This window comes from Myotis daubentonii, chromosome 4 (genome assembly GCF_963259705.1).
Source record: "Myotis daubentonii chromosome 4, mMyoDau2.1, whole genome shotgun sequence".
Taxonomy (NCBI): domain Eukaryota; kingdom Metazoa; phylum Chordata; class Mammalia; order Chiroptera; family Vespertilionidae; genus Myotis; species Myotis daubentonii.
This window is the reverse complement of record NC_081843.1, coordinates 67,656,343-67,662,342: the sequence shown is the minus strand read 5'-3', so window position 1 is coordinate 67,662,342 and position 6,000 is coordinate 67,656,343.

Genomic DNA, 6,000 nt, shown 5'->3' with positions numbered 1-6,000 from the left:
ATCATGGAAAAATTCTTGGAAACTTGGGGTCCTAGAACTTACGGGAATCCTGAGACAGGAATCACCCTCACAAATGAATTCATAGCGCTCTCAGTTCAACTAAATCCTGGCATGGTGCCTTCTCAGCAACTAAAACCTCACATTTAATAACCTCTTCAGTGAAACACGATGGACGTTCATACCCACATGTTCAGGCATGTGCAGGCAGACTGAGACCAACACGGTAATTGTGACATTACTTCCCAGAGAGTCAATTACCAACAACAAGTAATTTAAAGCAATATTTTCTTGTAAAACAAACATGGGCCTGTTAGGAGGTAGTATATAACAATATCTTAAGTTTTCAAGGAAAACAGCATAATATTTTAAAGACATTTCAGACTTGCTGTTTTGGATTACTCTCAACAGTCCTGCTCCCTGCCTCCATTGGTGTAATTGGTGTATGATGGGGTTTTGCCACCTAAACATCCTCCTCTACTACCAGTTAGGGGGTACTTTGGTAGAAAAATGTCAAGAAAACTGTTCTAAACCTACCTCAAATATCGATGATCTGGCTTAGGGCATAGTCAGTATACACACATACAACAGTTTTCCTTTTTAATTTTCAGGGGCTAGAACTATCACTCATGAAAGATGACTAAAAGATGACATTTTGTAGATATCACTCAAGGCTGATAATATTCAGACTTCTTTAATAAAGTTTCTAAGGTCACAGATTCCTGGGTCAAGAAATTGCCACCAAAATCCTTCGGCAAAAGGAGGCAAAGCTTCCCCTTGCCACCCTTCTACCTACTTGTCTCTAGATATCCAGAGCCCTAAAGTAACTGCAAGCTTTCTACTCTGGCATCACGTGCTGGTAGGCCCTCTCAAAATTCTTCATGCTCTAAAATGATCTCTCACTTTTTATTGTTCTTCCTCTGTTTACTGCCCCGAATCCTCACCATAAACAATAAAACTGAGCTATTGCTAATTGATATCCTCCTAGAACAGCGGTTCTCAACCTGTGGATCGCCAACCTGTGGGTTGCGCCCCCTTTGGGGTCCAACGACCCTTTCTCAGGGGTCGCCTAAGACCATCGGAAAACGCGTATATAATTACATATTGTTTTTGTGATTAATCACTATGCTTTAATTATGTTCAATTTGTAACAATGAAAATACATCCTGCATATCAGATATTTACATTACGATTCATAACAGTAGCAAAATTACAGTTATGAAGTAGCCACGAAAATAATTTTATGGTTGGGGGTCACCACAACATGAGGAACTGTATTAAAGGGTCGTGGCATTAGGAAGGTTGAGAACCACTGTCCTAGAACAAAGAGCCAAGAAAGTTGATATTCAACGGAAGTAATTCATACTAAAATATGAAGAGCTGGTAAGTATGATGCTTACATTTTGAAAGTAGGACAGTTATCCAAATTAGTTCATTCAATAGGATGGGGATTATGTCTGTTTTGCTTACTCTCAGGTCTCTAACATAGTGCCTGACAGGAAATGAACACTCGACATTTGTTGATTGACTGGCAGAATATTTGGAAATGGCAGCTTTGAGTAAGGCAGCTATCTTAGTGTGCTTATTTTCTATGATTACTTACATTCTTGTTCATTTTGATAGGCAGAGAAATAAGACCAGCCCCCGCCCCACAATTGCTTACTAGTATTGCAAAAGCCTCATCTATGTTGTTTCATAACAAATGCATGGTAGGGTTCTTTGTTTTGGTTTTTGGGATTATTTTCACTTAGAAACTTCTCTTCCTCTAAATGGTGTTCTGTTTTTTTGTTGTTGTTGTTTTTTTTTCTTCTTTCTAGAACTGTTTGGGACATATCATATTTTTAATTTTTTTTTTTTTTTAAAGAAAAGCTCACGAGTGGAGAATGTCAGTGCAATTCTCGGTAGCACAGAACACTGACTGAGTTGAAGTTCAGAGGCAATGTGCAGGATGCAGAGTCTAGAATAAAAGTCCGAATTTCTCATTTAGGCTCAGCCAGTTGTGTGATTCCATGCAAGTCCTTTAACAGCTTTGGTAAGTTATTTTCTCCCACTATTTCCACATCTTGTACTAAACCTTCTAACCCTTGAGGTTTAAGATCTTCAATTAAAATTGTACTAAATTGTTTTCAAAGAAAATCAAAATGTCAATGATACAAATTATACCGGTTATACTGTTACATTTCCAGGAGATTTAACATGCCGTATATAAAATATCTGTTATATGGTTGTGTTGAACAATGCTAATATTTAATCCTATTATATTTTTAAGTGAGTCCATCCATGTTCCAGGTAAAAGCTAAACACAGCAAATAACACGGCCTCATGCTTACGGGGAGATGCAAAAAAATTCCCGCTGGGGAAATGGAACAATCCAGACGTAGCTCTAATAATGATCCTGCTTACCAGGCCTCTCCTGCCCACCTTCTTCTTCCTTTATCAACTTCTTCTTCTTGGGGTCCACTTTCACTGGCAGAGAGTATAAAGAGCTATTGCAAAGAGAAACTGGGAACGTGATAAAGCATTAACCCGGTGGGCAAGAAAATGAATTATGTAACTAAAGAATAGTGTGTGGGGAAAGATGTACAGACAGAAGGTGAATAAAAAGAGGTACTGTGCATGTTATTCACTTGGGCAGGAATAAGAGGGGAAAAATCTTACCACCTCACTTTTTCTCTGCCTTATAGTTCTAGATAAATTTGACAGCTCGGAATTCCTCAGTAACTCTCCCTTCTGTGTTTCACATCTCTTTGGTTCGCCTTTCTTACCTTCCTTTCAGTTTTCAAGTCCCCGTCCTAAACTCAAAAAAGGAAGAACAAGAACCCCAGGCCTGGCTCAGAGGAGTCTTGGTTTCTCTGTACTGTGTTTCTTCATCTGCAAAGTGGGAATGATAACGCTCGTCCCAGCCACAATACAGGAACATGTGACTAGCAAGTGGGAGAATGTGTTCCAGAACTCACTTCCTAAGTGTCATCATCACTATCTCTTCTCTCAAATCTCTCCTGGACTCACCTCCAGGGTCTTGCCTATCAATCTGTTTCCACCACAGCCCTTCTACTTGTCCAAGGTTAGTTTACTGCCTCTGTGGGCATCTCATTTTATTCTTTCTGCTTCTATCATACTTTTAGTTCAAATAAACTAATAGCCCATCAATATCTATAATCTATTTATTCATGATTAAAAAGAATACGTAAAACCCCATTTCTCTGTGAGATTAAAATGTCAATTCTATTCTTCCTTAAATTGGAACCATATGACATTTTCTTTAAAATCTATTAATCATATTTACAAATAAGAAAGCTTAATTTTAATATTCTTTATATTCACTATAGTGACTGATTTTGTTTTTGCTCACTCTGACCTCTTTTGAAATGGCACTTAAACAGTTCTCCTCAATGTTTGCAGGAATAAAGTAGGACAAATCCCAAACTCTTTTACCAATTTCTGTAGGAAACAAATTTCCTAGACACTGACCATACAATTTAATACCATGGAAACTTGTTTTCTTTCATCTCTATATGCTGAAGAAAATAAAAAGTTTGATTCTCACATTACTTCAAGAATATTAACTTTTCCTATGGGATATGGAATTCTGTAAAACTGCATGCAATGTAGTCCATAGTTTTTTCTTGTTTAATTCTTTACAATTGTTTTAAGTAAAGTAAATTAAACAAAGCAAATAGTGACATTAGACTGGAGTTCTCTGGTGCAAAATTATAGCTCTCAGAGTGTCTTTTAAACATGCCTTACCTTGTTGCTACTTATTGTCAAACATACCCAAATGTTTGTAGTGTGTGAATATTAAAACAAACCTATCACAGTGTCTGAGCAGAGTTAATAGTTTGCAAACGTCTCTTTGTTTCTTTTTATGCATTTCGCTACTGATATATCTTTTTCAATGAATGAAGCAGACCTGAGCACATACAATAAAGGAAAGCAAAAATTACCAGGTTTGGACTTCACTTCACAGCCAGAAAGATTCTGTTGAGTCTGCCAGCAGGGGATCTTGCGTATTAATACCCTACCTGGAAGAGCTGACATGTTGAAAATGAGATTAACACCTTCCTGTTTTACATTAACTAAGGCTAAAGTGTCATTTGCCTTATCAGGAGAAAAAATTCAATACTGAAGTGATAGGGTTGCCAACAAGGTGTGATTTTAAGAAAATGTTAATATTTTAAGTAGGAATTTTTGTTGTGATGGTGCTGATGGTGAGTCTTTGAAGATAAATACCTTGTGCAAATAAAAGCCAAAAAAGTCAGGATGAATGGGAAGCTAAACACAAACACATGTAACTCAGCAACTCCTTTTCAGGCCAATGCTAATTGACATTTGGCTCCCAGTACACAACTTGTCAGAGAGCTTAAAATAAAAACAAAAAACAAATAAATGAATACCCCATGTCAGAGAGTACTGATGCCTTGGGATTTGTTGCCAATTCCGGGCCAGCCTAGGAACAGAAGAGCTAATATAAATGATTTATTCATTCAGATATAAGATAGCACTTTTTAATTCTCTCACTTCACAATCCATCTAGTTATGTATTTACTAAAGATGAGCATTTAGATGAAAAAATATTAAAAATCCTAATGTAGGGAAGCCTCAAAATCGTTGTCAAGTGTAAGTGAAAATGGGGTGGGAGAAGTGGGCCAGGAGTGAGTGGATGTCCCCTCCTCCAGAGGGGCCCCAAACAGGACCCGGTGGGCTTCTCTCTGGCCTGAAGAAGGCCAGGTGGTCATCCATACGTCATCCTCAGGCGACAGAGCCTCTCCGCCACGCCAGGCACTCTCCTGGGAGTAGCAGAGGGTCCAGAAAGGAGGACATATGTTTTTTGTCCTCCAGGCCTCATGGTCTTGTTGTGCAGACAGACATCAACAATAACTAGATTAAAAAGCCAATTCCAGTCAGAGCAGAGGCATAAACCCCTCCACTAGGAGCCACAAGGGAGGGAGAAGAATTCTCCAGGCGGGATCTGGGACAATTTCCTGGTAGAGATAGGGTGTGAGCTGGATCCTGCAAAATGGGTAGGATTTTAACAGGTAGGAAAGGGAAATGGTAGAACAGACCAATTTATTATATTTTGACACCATGATCACAGAGAACATATGGTTAAATAGACACTTAACAGCTATCAATGGAAAATACGTAACTACAGAAAATACTGTCAACAATCCACTAAAAACAAAACAAAAAACTATCTCTACCTGTATACTGACTATACAAATGGTAAGAAAAAGGAAAAGTGATGGAGACTCTATTCTGCTTGCTAAATGTCTACTATTCAAATCTTAAGAATGGGCCATATCAGTAGCTATTGTTTCTATTCATTTCAGAACATCTAATTGCTGCTATCTTATGGGGTCTCCATGAGAAGAAAGGAGGGGGGCGGGAATGCATGAGATTTTTAGGAATGCCAACAATGTGAAGTTGGAATCCCACTGTAAATACTTGCACTCATCCTTCCAAAGATGACACGGGCCCTTGTGTTCAAAGGGAGCTGGAGGAGGACCAGCAGTTTTAAGGCAGCACAAAGGAAGGCAACTTAATGCCTCCCCAAGGAGAAGCCGCAGAGGGCTGTGCTGGTGGAGAGAATGATAATAGCAATAATAACAGTAAAAGCAAAGTGTGGGGGTGGAGTGGGCTGGGTGGGGTGGGGAAGGAGTCCTCATCACTTGGGATGAGGGGGGAGGAGGTGGAGGTGGCCTTCGCAGGTGCTGGAGGAAGAGCTGTAAGTGATGCAACAGGGCAGCAAAGCTGTGAGGCAGGGTGCACAACATATCCAGGGAGCTCCCAGGCATAATGGAGAGCACACGTTGCATCATCAGGATCACTGAGACCCCAATCCTCTGGGGAAGTCATGCCTTTTTTTGTACTAGATGTTTTGAAGCTGAGCTTGGGGGTGGAGGGAAAGAGGAGGGGGAAATCACAGGGAAAAATTAAGCAGCCTGAAAGGAGTGTAGGATTATGAAGATAAATGTTTACCTCTCCACTGCATGGTATCTCTGG